General features: G+C 32.9%; 1 protein-coding gene across 1 annotated transcript in view; it reads left to right on the top strand.

The window, feature by feature from the left end:
* The window catches only part of LOC126774053 (broad-complex core protein), a 104,644-nt gene that overhangs the window by 55,717 nt on the left and 33,277 nt on the right, over positions 1 to 15,650 (top strand). The window contains exon 2 of the mRNA XM_050495379.1: positions 3,109 to 3,137. The gene's annotated coding sequence lies outside the window, so the exon portion shown is untranslated. The remainder of the gene's footprint in view (positions 1 to 3,108; positions 3,138 to 15,650) is intronic.

The raw sequence follows: 15,650 nt of genomic DNA, 5'->3' as shown, positions 1-15,650 counted from the left end.
AAAATCTATATCTATATCTTTTACGTGTGTCAATTCATAATTACATAATTTCAAAAACATAAATAAATACTTATAAAAGTATTATTTTTGAAAACAGAAGTGTATTTAATTTAAGAGTCAAATTTAAAAGAGAAAAATCGACCTATCGAGTGTTTCATTTACTTTTTCGTTAAACGATGATAACAAAAAAACTAATGTTCGTTTTACTATTCGCATCAAAAGCACTTATAGCTGTTGGTCCTTCGTCTAAGCATTTTATGGTCATGTCGGATAGTTGTCACATCGTATAATGATAGTGAGGACGAAAATAATGAGCCTGTGTTTACGTACACGCGTGTGGACTACGAGATCTCCTACGTAGGCTAGTCTCTATTAAGAATAAATAACATGTTTGTTAATTATACACAATTTGATTCATGAATCCTGTATTAAAGTCAACTGGTGGTAGAGCTTTGTGCAAGCTCGTCTGGGTAGGTACCACCCACTCAACAAATGTTCTACCGCAAAACAGCAGTGCTTGGTATTGTTGTGTTCCAGAAGGGTGAGTGAGCCAGTATAATTACAGCCATAAGGGACATGACATCTTAGTTCCCAAGGTTGGTGGCGCATTGGCGATGTAAGCGATGGTTAACATTTCTTACAATGTCAATGTCTATGTGCGTTGGTGAGCACTTACCAACAGGTAACTATATGCTCGTCAATGAACTATTTTATAAAAAATAAAAAAAGTTTAGTAATCGGTTTTATATAAATAATAAAAAAGTATCGTATCGTTTTTAAATAGGATTTCTAGGTCAAATAATATATTTATATACCTTACAATAGAATCGTTCGATAAAAATGTACAAATATAAGTTCAATTAGTAATGCCTAAAGTTTTCGTCTATATTTTTATTGATACAGACAGAAATGAAATTATTCCTGTCTACGTTGAAACAGTTGTTTCAACTATCTAATGACATTCGGTTAGACTGACGCTAAAATGGCTTAACTCATTATTTACTAGTTTAACAATTGAATGATAAAACTAAAGTATTATCAACCGTACATAGCACTTAAACCGAGATGGCCTAGTGGTTAGAATCTTAACCGATGTTCGTGGGTTCTAACCCGGGCAAGCACCACTGAATTTTCATGTGCTTAATTTGTGTTTATAATTCATCTCGTGCTTGACGGTGAAGGAAAACATCGTGAGGAAACCTCCGTGTATCTGATTTTTTTAAATTCCGCCACATGTGTATTCTACCAACCCGCATTGGAGCAGCGTGGTGGAATGAGCTTCAAACCTCCGCCACAAAAGGGAGAGGAGGCCTTAGCCCAGCAGTGGGACATTAACAGGTTGTTACTGTTCTATTACATAGCACTTACTTAGTGTTGACGTCACATAGAAAAAACAAACCTTCCAACGATAACTGTCATTCGTAATAAATATAAGAATTCAGCTGACGACAAAAGTGACGTGACTTAAGCAGGCAGACTAATATTTAAATTAAAATAAATAGTTTTTTTTTAATTCGCATACTATAGTCGAAGGTCTAAAATAGATTCATTTTTTATGATAGTGCTTTGACTTAGGTCTTAATATGTGCATTATATACCAGTTGTTAAATTAGTTTTTAATGTAATTAAATTATTATTTTTTATTGTTTTTGAAATTAATTGTCATTTGTGAAAATCATTGTCGATACAAAAGCGTATGTTAATATTATTATATCATTTATTATCGTAACAATAATTATAATTAAAAGAATGTTACTGTTTGTCTGTTCGTTATGTAATAAATAATTTCGCAAATATTACGTATATTATTATCAAATGATAATAAGTACATACTTCATTTAAACATATAAATATTTTAAAATTTAATTAAAAAACCTTATTCCCAAAACTTAAACCATTTTTGCGTTAAGGCAAGATGTTTGTTTGCACATCTGGGCACATTTGTCTACCACGCAATAAATAATTTCCGAAACATATAAAATATTATTTCCTGATAGCATTTTAGACGTTTTAAAATATTATACAAATAAATTAAGTTACATAAAACGCTATGTAATACCTAAAGCCAAAATGCCTGTTGAGCGAATACTTTTAAGTACAAGGAGTTCTCATGTTCAAGGACGAGTAGTTCTCAGGAGCAAAGAGGTTCTGTATTAGTGTCAGAGGAGGCGAATAAACGCAAGTATGAGAAACACTTTATAAAATATAATGGTGGTAGATGTTTTACTAGTTTTTCACTAGCCTTGTTTGATCTTAGAATAGCTACTAACGATTTTTTTCTGCCTTTAAATATCAATCATTTGTATTGTTGTACTATAGATATTAAGTGATTACGTGGACAAAGAGAAATAGTCTGTATGTATCACATTTCAGTAAACACCTTTAAGATCTTATTCCATCACGCTGCTTCAATGCAGGTTGCTAGATACACATGTTGTGAAAATTCCATGATGCCTGCGCGGTATCGAACCCGCAATCTACTGTTAACATTCACGTTATCTAGCCACTGGATAATCTCGATTCAAGAGCACATTGAATAAAAAATTATCCCATTATTTTCACCGTCAATCGGTGCCGCATTGGCTGAGTTGATGGATATATGCCTTGAGATTATATATATATATTTCCATACGGGATCATGGCTTACTACCCAGATGAAAATGCTAGCCGTCTGTCTTATTTATGTGAATAAAAAACCCTTTTACGGATATATACAACCTAACGTCTTATCTATAAAGTCGATATTTATCGGTAAGAATAGAAAAGTTAACGAATTAAAAATCGCTACTCTATTACGCTTAAGAAACTGGTAAAGACTTTGGACAAAGTATTTATTAAACTTGTTTAAATTTTTGTCGTTTATGTCGCAATAAATAAAAACACTTCAATTTGTTTACATAATTAATATATTCGAACGTTAGTATTATACATGATTATTATGTATTATCGTGTAGGTATTATCTAGGAGAGAATAATGCATATTTAATTAACAGTTTACAAATAACTTGATTAATTATATTATATCATTTCAAACTGATATTAAGTTTAACAATAGTAATTGGTAGTGGTTATTTAATTTAATTTACTTATATTTCCTTTTGTTTACAGATTTCGAGAGGCTGAGCGTCTCCGAAGTGGTAAGTTGATTCATTTTTTCTTAAAATACATAATTTCCACTATTCGGTACAGAGGTATGTTTTAAGCACGCAATATCCTTTTCCGTATCCCAGACAGCGTTTATGCAAATTTTCTAGATGATCACTTTCCTACTTACAATATTACTTTAGCTTCCGCCCGCGGCTATGCCTGAGTGTAAGAGAGCTAGATTTATTCAGCCTTCTTATATATCATAAAAGCTAACTCTATTCCAAATTCTAATCTATAGCTATTGAGTAGTTTTTGCGTGAAAGAGTAACAAGGATTTATTCATACATCCTCAGCAATGTTTATGATATTAGTACTGTAAAAAGCCAGGATCAGGTTGATCCACATTAGTTACAACTTTAATATACAGCATTAGTAACGTCAACGCATTTAAATCATAAAGGTTTTTATAATACGCTTAAGATACTAATTTTTTTTACAAATGATAAACAAGAGAAAACAAGGATACTATGTAATATATAGTAATGTAATGTAAATGTTCAACGTTGCCTAAAAACATCTCCCATGCAACAGTTTACATAAGAGAGTTTAGCTCGAACCCGTATACTCGTTAATTGAAAACCCTCAAAATATAATGCTTAAGAAACACCTCAGTAGACAAGTCGTTCAAATTTATTTTTAAGAATTTTCTCAGTGTCTTATTTATACTAAAAAATGCGGTTGTCAAAGGTCGCACCGCAGGTATGAAACATCGATATTTATGTTTAATTTAATAAAAAAAAACAATAAATTGTTAAATAAATGAATGTATAGTAACGAAGTTTATGTTATAAAATCTGTGCACACACGAGGGAGTGCGCGGCGACAGAGAGGAGGCACGGCGGCATAAAAAAGCATCTTGTCGTCAGCCGTCACGGTACACGAGTCGGTCTTACTCCAATATATATTACACATTTTAAAAAATATAACGGATTTTAAATGTTCTATCATTATCTATATTGGTCGTGATGATCACGATTATAATCACTTATAAAACTCTATTCCTGAAGCACATTTTGGCACATAATATTATTCGTGAAATTTGAATAATCATTATTTGTTTAGTATATGTCAATAAAAAAGTTTCTCTCTTACTTTATTTCATTGCTTATTAATATTTGTGGGTCATAATTTGAATTTAGAACGAGTTCAATTCAATCAAGTGGTCGTACCTAATTAACTTACTATTATTATTATTATTATTATTATTATTAATTAATATTAGTTACCTAACTCTTAGTTTGATTAATCATCTGGATAATGAATACTCTAGCGTAATGGATACATAGATGTTCTAAATTATATTTCACAGTGATTGTCACAACTCACAGCACAAATTATGTTTATTTGAAATCTTTTCAAGGTAAGTATAAACATAATATAGTATATTATGTTTATGACATTCCTTTTATTACAAAAACAGAAACTATTTTATTAAATAATAAAAAAAGAATATTTTTAATCTGTAGCAACAGTATTTGTAAACGTACCTCAAGTTTTAATTAAGATTTATTATAAAAATAATAATACCTTCGTTAATAATTCCAAACCGATGCTATGAAAAATTTCATACAGAATATATTTATGAATAAATAATTTTATATACTGAAATATTACACCGTGTGTACATAAAAACGCCTATAATTTTTTTTTCACATCGACGAAATAATTCGTCTGCATAATGTCAAGATTAAATGACAGGACGTGTCAAATGTACTCGGAGCTCTCGGGATAAAAAGAGATAAAACAACGAACGGCCAATTCAATATGAAAAGCAGAACGTTTTTCCACCAATCGGGGGAATTATTGGAAAAACTAGCAAATGAATTTATTATACCCACCGTGGACCCACCCACCACCCCGTTTTCATACTCATTATGAATATAAAGGGTTATACCGTTTTTACAACAATAAGGAAGCAATTTTTAATTATTATATCGCTACGTGTCGCTCGCGGCTTTGTTTGCGTTTTAAATTTCAATCTTTTTATATATAATAATACTGAATAATTATGCGTCTGTGCGTTGAATAAGTTTATTTTAAGTACTTATACTTTACTCGAGAAGACTGTTATATAATTCGAGTAATCATTTTACAAGATTAAATTAAATAAAGAGCAACTACTTTATCGTCCAGGTTATATAGTACAGTAACAGCCTGTTAATGTCCCACTGCTGCGCTAAGGCCTCCTCTCCCTTTTGAGAACAAGGTTTGGAGCTTATTCCACCACGCTGCTCCAATGCGGGTTGGTAGAATACACATATGGCATAATTTCAATGAAATTAGACACATACAGGTTTCCTTACGATGTTTTCCTTCACCGCCAAGCACGAGATAAATTATAAATACGAATTAGGCTATATAGGCGAGATATTTATGCGTCTGTGCGTTGAATAAGTTTATATGTATGTATGTACATATTTGCAAACACTGGTATTTATCATTTGATGTCCTAAAATTTTTTTTTGAGGAGAAGGTTTGGAGCTTATTCCACCACGCTGCTCCAATGCGGGTTGGTAGAAACCTTCTCCTCAAAAGGGAGAGGAGGCCTTAGCCCAGCAGTGGGACATTAACAGGCTGTTACTGTTACTGTACTGTCCTAAAATTAGTAAAAAAGAGTAATATCGGAGTTTTTAGCTGTTCTTTACAAGTTTAAAGTGACTACTGTTATAAAATTTCTTCAAGCCTAATTTTATAATGTATTTATTTGATTTGATCACACTTAATCTTTAATTTCGTTTTATTTAGTAATAGCTACTAAGACTTTAATAATTAAGTCGATCGAGATTATTATTGTTAAACTGTTTGTGTTTGTTATATTATCCAATGATATTTGAATCTATATACTACACATATATATTAATTATAAAATAACCTAAACATATCTATCTATCATTCATAATCATCTTCTCATTTTCATAATATGTGATAACTACTTCTATGGTGGTAGAATTTTGTGCACCGTCTGGGTATTCATATTATACCGCCAAACAGCAATACGTATTATTGTTGTGTTCCGATTCGAAGGGTGAGTGAGCAAGTGTAACTACACGCAATAGGGACATATCACCTTAGTTCCCAATTTTGATAGCACATTTTCGATGTAAGGGATATTTAATGTTTGTTATAGTGATAATATTCAAGGGCGATGGTGCCAATTATTTGATAATCCACCTAACCAATATAATTTAGCCAAATCATTCGTGTTTTTTACAAGATAGTTTCGATCCTTAACAATCCTCTTTTTTATTGTAATTAATGTGCAATTTGACCACTAAAGACATTAGAACTAAAAGAAATATATTTTTCTTTACACAAATATACCGAGCCACCTTCATACATCGTAGACGATGGGATTTATATATCCCTTGTGCCTGAAATACCACTGGTTCATTCATCCCATAAACAGGACCACAACCTTGTAAGCTGTTGAGAGGTAGAATAAGTACACGGAACCTACCCAGACAAGCTTGATCTACCGCCAGAGAACTTGTTTATGCTGCAAACGTTTATGTTACTAAGAAATTTTGAGCTATATATATTTACTAATTAATTTTAAGGAATGAAATGTTATTTTTTAATATAAGAAGACGACAACAAGCCTATTTGAAATCATTTGGAAATGATTTTATTGAATTATAATAAGGTATTTAATAACATGTTTCGCAATATGGTTGCTACGGCATAAGTTCTCTTATGACGTCATAATGAAAACGCTCAAGAAATTCAACAATCGTAATATTATGTATTAATTGAGATAATAAGCTTTACGTAAAATTTACTTTGGTAAAATTGAATTAATAAAAAACAATAAAAACAAATTTCGTCAAAATTCGAAAGCCAGTGTAACTTCAGGCACAAGGACATAAGATAATACGTCATGTTATATATATAAAATATATACCCGAGGTTGGTGGCGCTTGGACAACATAAAGAACGGCTATTATTTCTTACGGCACCAAAGTCTTTGTAATATAAGGTGGGCTATTTGCCCGTCGACTTTATTAAAAAAAAAACGACACATACATTATTCCATGTTTTTCTTAACAGAGCTTGATAAATTATAGACAAAAAAATTAACCGATTCTCGTTGCCCGGTTTTGTGGCCGCGGGATCATCTCAACTTTAATTTTTTTTTATATATTTTATATAATAATAATATAATAAATCCTTTTTGTAGTGAAACTGCGTGGTGTGATATCTTACAAAGCATTCGGTTAACAGTGAATCAGGTATATATCCAAGAGTTGGATATTTCGGGCTGTCAGTCCCCACTATATACTTAATGATTCCAGGGATTTGCATCATATAAATTTTCTAAATATAAATGTATGTGTAAAATAATTAAAATGATTTTTGTTCAAAAACATTAACAAATTGAATATACGACGGATAACATCGGATATTCCCGGAACAATCGCTTGAAAGGCCGTAAAGTCTAAAAATAGGGTGTAGGCTTTCATACAATTTAACCTTTGAACTCGCATTTTCTATGAATTATCTTTTAGAAATACTTGTATATAAACTATGTATAATTAGAATTTATTGAGGAAATGTGAAATAAATAACTGAAGATAATTACTTATTATATAAAACGGTTTCTATTTTTTACCGTGGAATCGCGTAGACTAGTGTTCCTATCATCACGTACCAGACGCGTTTGAACAACTAAGTCGGTGACGTGTGGACAGAAAATATTAGTGAATTCGGACTATATAATAATAATATTTTGCACAATACCAGTTCATATTGAAATTTAAATAATTTATTTGCAAAGTTGTAGGTTCATTTTTGATGTAACAATGGTTAAAATCCCGCCAAAACAACCATAAGATGGTATACAAATGTCATAAAAATAGTTTAGAAAATTTACATTTATAAATATAAAAATTTAAAATTTCAATTATTTACAATAAATTGTATTGTTTAAGAATGTAATTACCCATTAATTGTACTATCCTATTATAAATATTTTTTTAAATTATAGTAATTTTGGCATTTTCATTTAGTAGTAAAATAATGAATCCGTCAGTGGACGACGGCTATGAAATATGATATTAAGAATTAAAGAAGAAAAACAATAAATAAATGTAAAGTAAAATTAATAAAAACATCATCAAATTATATAATAATATGTACCAACTTTTTCCACTGGTGGTAGGGCTTTGTGCAAGCTCGTCTGGGTAGGTACCACCCACTCATCCGATATTCTACCGCAAAACAGCAATACTTGATATTGTTGTGTTCCGGTTTGAAGGGTGAGTGAGCCAGTGTAATTACAGGCACAAGGGACATAAAATCTTAGTTCCCAAGGTTGGTGGCGCATTGGCTATAAGCGATGTTGACATTTCTTAGAATGCCAATGTCTAAGGGCGTTTGGTGACCACTTACCATCAGGTTGCCCATATGCTCGTCCACCTTCCTATTCTATAAAAAAAAAAAACAACAAAGTATAGTAACTATTACTATAATATAAAGTAAATGTATTACATTATACATAATCAAACTCACCGTCATGCTTGGCTTAGCGATGTGTAACTCGCAGATTTGATCCTGATCCTTAGAGATTATTTCGTCGCCACTAACCTAACACAAGCTTTACACTAAATAGGAGAAGAAGATAAGAATAATAATAAAAACAGAAATTCCTAACATTTAATATGATCTTAAAAAACAGTTGAGCGTTTTACGTAAGTGAATCTCAAGTCTGTGTTTTTTTAACGTAATAATGTATTCAAATGAATAATCTGTGTATCAACAGAACTTATTTTTTTATATTAAAATCGATATAGGTATGTTTTAAATTATGTTTGCGTTAGGCCTGTAGATAAGTAACTACTGAATTTCTTTCCGTTCCTTCTCAGTGTATCCCACGTTACAAATCGGTTGTAGCTTAACTTTCAACTGAAACCTATCACATGATTCAAAAATGTTGATAATGAATACTTACAGTAACATTAACAGCCTGTTAATGTCCCACTGCTGGGCTAAGGCCTCCTCTCGATTTTGAGGAGAAGGTTTGGAGCTTATTCCACCACGCTGCTCCAATTCAGGTTGGTAGAATACACATGTGACAGAATTTCAATGAAATTAGACACATGCAGGTTTCCTCACGATGTTTTCCTTCACCGTCAAGCACGAGATGTATTATAAACACAAATTAAGCACATGAAAATTCAGTGGTGCTTGCCCGGGTTTGAATCCACGATCATCGGTTAAGATGAATACTTGAATAACAATAATCATACTAATTATTAATCACTAATTACAAAGAGAGCCGAGATGGCCCAGTGGTAAGAACATGTGAATCTTGTGAGGAGAGGAGGCCTTTAGTCCAGCAGTGGGACATTCACAGGCTGTTACGGTAATTACAATATTTTGATTTAATCTTTATTATTAGGAATGATATATATCCTAATATTATAGCTAACAAGTTTGTTTGCACGCGCTAATCTCAATAACTGCAAGTCCGATTTGAAAAAATATTCTTTGCTTTATATTTCCTATTTATTGAGTACGATATAGACTACTAGTTTCCGCCCGCGTGTGATGGGGGAGGTGTTAAGTACGCTGTGTCCTTTTCTGTACCTTTGTATATGTATGGGTTTAATAATGATCAGTTGAATTATTAAGACATGTAAGCGTAACAAAGAAACAAACTTTGGTATTTATAAATTAGTAAGGATAAAACATCACGCCACGATCCACGAGGACGCTTAAGCTTATTGTGTACCATTTCGCTCCGACTCTAATACGGAGCTGGAACTACACACGACAAACAATATCGCAAGCAATATTTGTATTTAGTAAATCAGATAAACGCTATGTGTCTAATCATCATGTCGCGGACGAAACCGTGAGTCATAGCTAGTTTATATAATAACGAAATATAGCTTGTATGGTTTAAAGCTTTCATATTTATTGTATTTATTTAAATTCCTTTTGCAGTAATTGGTTCGTTTATTGAGAAAGTCTATTTAGACTTACGTTAAAGGCGTTTAAAGCATCAACGTGAACCAATTTGGCAAACTACAGGCAAGCAGGTGTTTATAAGATGCACGGGGCTATTGTTTCATTACACGTATAAACCCAAAGTTTTTTTTTTTTCAATATAAAACAGGAAGGCGCATGAGCAAATGAGCCACCTGATGGTAAATGAACACCATCACCCATAGACATTGGCCCTGTAAGAAATATTAACAATGACATCGTCAATGCGTCATCAACCTTTACAACCTTTACTGGTGGTAGGGCTTTGTGCAAGCTCGTCTGGGTAGGTACCACCCACTCATCAGATATTCTACCGCAAAACAGCAATACTTGATATTGTTGTGTTCCGGTTTGAAGGGTGAGTGAGCCAGTGTAATTACAGGCACAAGGGACATAAAATCTTAGTTCCCAAGGTTGGTGGCGCATTGGCTATAAGCGATGGTTGACATTTCTTACAATGCCAATGTCTAAGGGCGTTTGGTGACCACTTACCATCAGGTGGCCCATATGCTCGTCCACCTTCCTATTCTATAAAAAAAAAAAACCTTGGTAACTAAGAAGTAATGTCCCTTGTATCTGTATTTACACTGGCTCTCTCATCCTTCAAACCGATACACGATAATACTAAGTATTGCTGTTCATTAAACCATGTTAACGATGAAGGCAACAGTTATGATAATTAATTAAAGGAAATGACAACAGTGTACCATATGTAAGTTGTTTTTCGACTTTAAATTCACTATCAAATAAATTTTAAAGTAAAATTTCATATTTTACTTAAGTTTCAAATGCGGAAGTTTAGCTTGTGATGCAATTTCGCTTGAACGACTACGGATTCTAATATAATTTGGCCTAGAAGTCTATCTTATCACGGTTCAGATTAAGGAATCTCTTTTTTATTATTCAAATAACATATAAATACGTTAAAAAAAAATATTAATTCGTATTTCAACTTGTGATTTAAAAAAAAAACGTTACAAGTTATTTGTTCATTATCTTGCAGGATGCATAATTAAATTATATTTACAATTAATTCGTGATACAATGATTGTTCAAATTTTAAAATGGGTTCTAAGTTTCTAGCCGGTACTTCTTAAAAAAATCTAAATACTGAACCGGTATTAGCTTTACATTTAAATCATCTTGTAAGGCCATTTAAAATTGCTTGAATAGATTTAGTTTTCACGGCGAGCGAAGTGGAAGATAACAATTATTACATAATATATAAAAAGTTTAGCCGTATTTGAATATATCTATATATATTTTGATAAGATTTATTATTAAATACATGAATGATCATGTAATGATTATATATTATGTTGGTTACACAACGGTCGATTTATTTACATATAATGATCACCGAAATATGATGGTTTCATATTAAACTTAGATCAAATATACAGCAAACTCAGACTTTTTTAGAAAACCACAAAGCTGTGAAGTTAATTATTTGACTACATTGGATACTTTTAGACTTTTTATATTTTACATAATATATCAACAATGCGACGTCTATAATTTATATGTATGTGTTTGCATAAAACAAGAACTTGTTTATAACTGTTTACCGCGATATAAATTTTTTTTTTTTTTTATATTTGCCGGGAAGACAAATGACTCTACTTCACCTGATGGTAAGTGGTAGTAGAGTCCAAACGTGACGACGGCCAGTACAGTCCGGACGAATGTTCTGCAGTAACCGCCCTTGCCGGCCCGCAAGATGCCTCTTCACGCCTCGTTTGAAGGAAAATTGTGAAATATAATGAATGAGGCACAGATATTAGTACGGAAATATACATTATAAAATAATAACTTATTCATATTTGATAATATTATATTAATTATTTGTAAACCTATGGCAATGGAATGAAGATCTTATTAAGCAAAACCAAAAAGCAACTTGGCTTCTATTTTAAATTGATTCGTAAATTAATCATTTTAATTATTTATAAATATTGCAAATTAACGAACACTAAAAACACGGTTTATCGTTTTTATAATCTTAAACTAGATAAATTAAATAATAAAAATAAATTTGATCCACAAAGGCGTCAGTTATTGACATTGTCCATTCTAAAATGGAAGAAATTAAAGTGTCGAAATCTTATATAATTAATGTGAGTTTATAACTAAGCGTTCAGTTATAAAATTAAACAGTAACGATAATTAATGAAATTAACATACTTAGATTTTTTTTTCTAATAAATTTTCTCGAAAATCATCATAAAAACTAATTTTTTATTAGCAACATAGAACATAGAACTTGATGAAACTTTGTATTTTATTGGATGCTATTTGTTTTTATATCGAGATAGACTAAATAAAAATAATCGTTGCTTAGTCTGTTTCTATAAAAGATGATACACCTTTAATTGCATTGTTTATAATTGTTTGTGATTAAAGTTCGATTTTTAAATATCACATTATATTTATCAAGTATTTTAAATTAGTTATTTTTATTTAAGTATATTTAATTAGTTATTTAGTCAGTTTTTTTAAATTAGTTATTTTTACCTTTATAAAACTATAATATCATTAATGAATATGAAAGAAACCTATGGATTAAAATTTATGAACATTTCTCTTGGCTTGTATTTAAGAATAAGAGTGTTAAATACAACATAGGATCCTATTAAAAATAATTAAATTATAAACAACAATTACTCATGTATATTATTTTTATCAATCAACATAAATTTCTCATCTCGGATGAAAGAGCGGAATTATTTGAAATGCAATCGAGGCACGACAATGAACTATAAGCCTAATCAAAAACAAACATTCCGTGACATAACCGATATGATTCCGATCGCAAATCATCCTAATAGTGGGCCTGGAAAAAAACGCAAAATCAGCCGTATTGTTTCTACTAATAAAAACTTCTAATAAACATGCAACTAAACTCGAGCTTCCGGGCAAATAAAACATAAAAATATATCCTATTTTCATAGGGCGAGGGTGTCACCCCCCGAGGGGGTGAGGGAGCCCCCTTCTGCGCAAAAACCCAAAAACATCGAAATGAAAATGAGTAGCAGGGAGGCAGGGAGTCTGTGTTGGTAATTCATTTTTAACATTAAGTTTGTGTGAGTTTTTAAAGTACAGTCGATCGCGTTATGCTAATGTATGAAAAGTTATTGTCTATGCGAGTGGAATGGATTCTTTACATGTCGGTTTTCTGGTTTTGTTTAACTGATATTAATTAATTAGTGTTCGGAACTCATTATTAATATTTTAAAATATTATAGAAAAAAATACCTTTTTGTTTATTTCTTTTCTGGTAATATTATTAATATCAAGAGATACAATATCTCGTTGTAATATATTTTTAATTTTTTAAATTAATTTTTAATTATTCTATAACTGTACTTATATATAAAAATCTCGCGATCGAAGTATACTATTTGGTACGATAAATTTATTTATTAAGTAATTACAGGAATAAATCATTTGTTTTAGTAAAATTATATATTTAGCTCACTTCGTAGAGGCCTACGCGGTGCGTAGTATACAGTTACGTTATGCACTACGCGCTGAGGGAGGTATCGTGGAAAATTTTAATATTGTTTTTTTGAATCTAGAGTATATTCCCTACATTGAAATTTACATAGAGCTCTAGAATAAGTTTGTAACTGTGAGTATATGATTGCTTTTTGAATGTGTATAAGTTACATTTGTGTTGTGACATGTTTTGAATTTGTTTTTTTTAATTATAAAATAAGTAGGCCTAATACGTTATAATCAGGTCGAGTGTACTCGCCGAGTTCGCATTGTGCCCCCACACACCTACACGCACTAGCGCGAACATAAAACGCAATTTTGTATTAGATTTAATTTGACTCGCACACAATCACACACACGGCCCTGCTGTGTGCGGAAGTATGCCGCTTCCTACGCACAAATTGATTGCGATCGTCGCCGAAAAGACGAATTTGCATACGCGGAAGTTTTTTTATGCTTTTACATACTAATAAAGCTTTACTTAGTTCTACGTGGTGTATACGAGGTAATTAAAGTTTGTCGTGGTTGTGTGCGACGCACGTGACGTACGGACGGACGGACGCCGCGGTCGCCTTGGGGACGTGTGGTCGTGTGTAAGACGGGCGCTAGTAAGTGCATGCGTGATAGTTGGCATAGTGCAGCCGGCGGGAGTTGTGGCTTCGTTGCAGTAGTCGACGGCGGCCACGCGCCGCGGCGCCGCGCCGCCGAGTGAGCGCCCGATTTAAAAACTATACGAACGAACTCGCGCAGCGAGAGCCGTAATACCACCCCCCGCGTAATGATTTTTTGGCGATGAATTTATATTCGCGCGCGAGCGGTGCCACTTTTTCGACCCCCCCACCGGCCCACCCCCCCGCTCATTAACGCAACCCAGATATGCAATTCTGATCTTTGACGAGGAGGCTGTAGTGTCGGCGGGCGCCTCGCCGGGAGAGGTGCCCCGTTTTGTTTTTTCCCGCCCGGCTTCATTATTGATGGCATCGGGACGGTAATGCGGAAGCATGTGTGAACGTTTCATTACAAAAGGTGGACGCGGCTCGTGTTAATATTGCAGACCGGCCGGACCCGACCGGACGGGTGGACGCTTCCGAAAAAAAAAAGAAATACTTATTAAAAAAAAATAAACATTTGCAATTATAATAAATAGTAATACGGGTTCGGTCCAAAAAATTTTCAAGTTTCGAATATAGCGCGTCGGCTCCGAACTATTCGGACGCGTGTCGGCAAACTTTTGGTAGAACTTCGGCTAAAGTTCTCACGTGCGTGTGTGACCAGCGGGCGGGCGCGTGACGGATTGGCCAGCCTGCCGCCCGCTTCATTTCATTGGACACTCAAACTTCCAATTCCGAATTCCTCTATTCGAACGTCGCCTAGTCTCAATTAGTGAATATTTTGTCAACAGTCGGTTAAGTTTGTTTATTCGCTGTTCCGTTGCCGACACCGGACATTGACTCGCAGTGGCATTGTTGATGTTTTGTTGATTGTTTTTGTTGAGTTACGTTTTGACGCGCCGCGAGCCGGCTGATAAGGTAAGTGCCCGTACATCACTCCACAGGTTTCCGGACAAATTACACCATTCAAACACACATTTCAAAATTAAGTAATAATTTTTATTATGTCCAAAAATACGATTCACACCAAAATAAGCCGTTTATCTCGTCGAAGTTGCTTTTTTATCTATTGCGAACAATTAGAGCGACTCTTTTGTAAGCGGAACTATTATGATGTAAATATTGGTGGACAGACGCACGGTCGGACAAGGGTTGAAGCTAGCCTGCAAGTGCGCTCAGACCTCGCCATTAGACATTTTTGCATAAATAATTGCTTTAAGAGCAATAACCGATGCAACTGAGACGTTATAGAATAAATTTATCATATATTAATATGGTTATATGTAATATACATATAAAGTTATGATTGTTAATATGTGTATTTATTAAAAGTGATATTTATTTAAGAAGTAGTCTATTATAGTAATGTTTAATTTAATTATAAAAATAATTTTATTTATAGAAATT

The sequence above is a fragment of the Nymphalis io genome, chromosome 15, assembly GCF_905147045.1.
Source record: "Nymphalis io chromosome 15, ilAglIoxx1.1, whole genome shotgun sequence".
NCBI lineage: Eukaryota > Metazoa > Arthropoda > Insecta > Lepidoptera > Nymphalidae > Nymphalis > Nymphalis io.
This window is presented reverse-complemented; position numbering and strand designations above follow the sequence as displayed.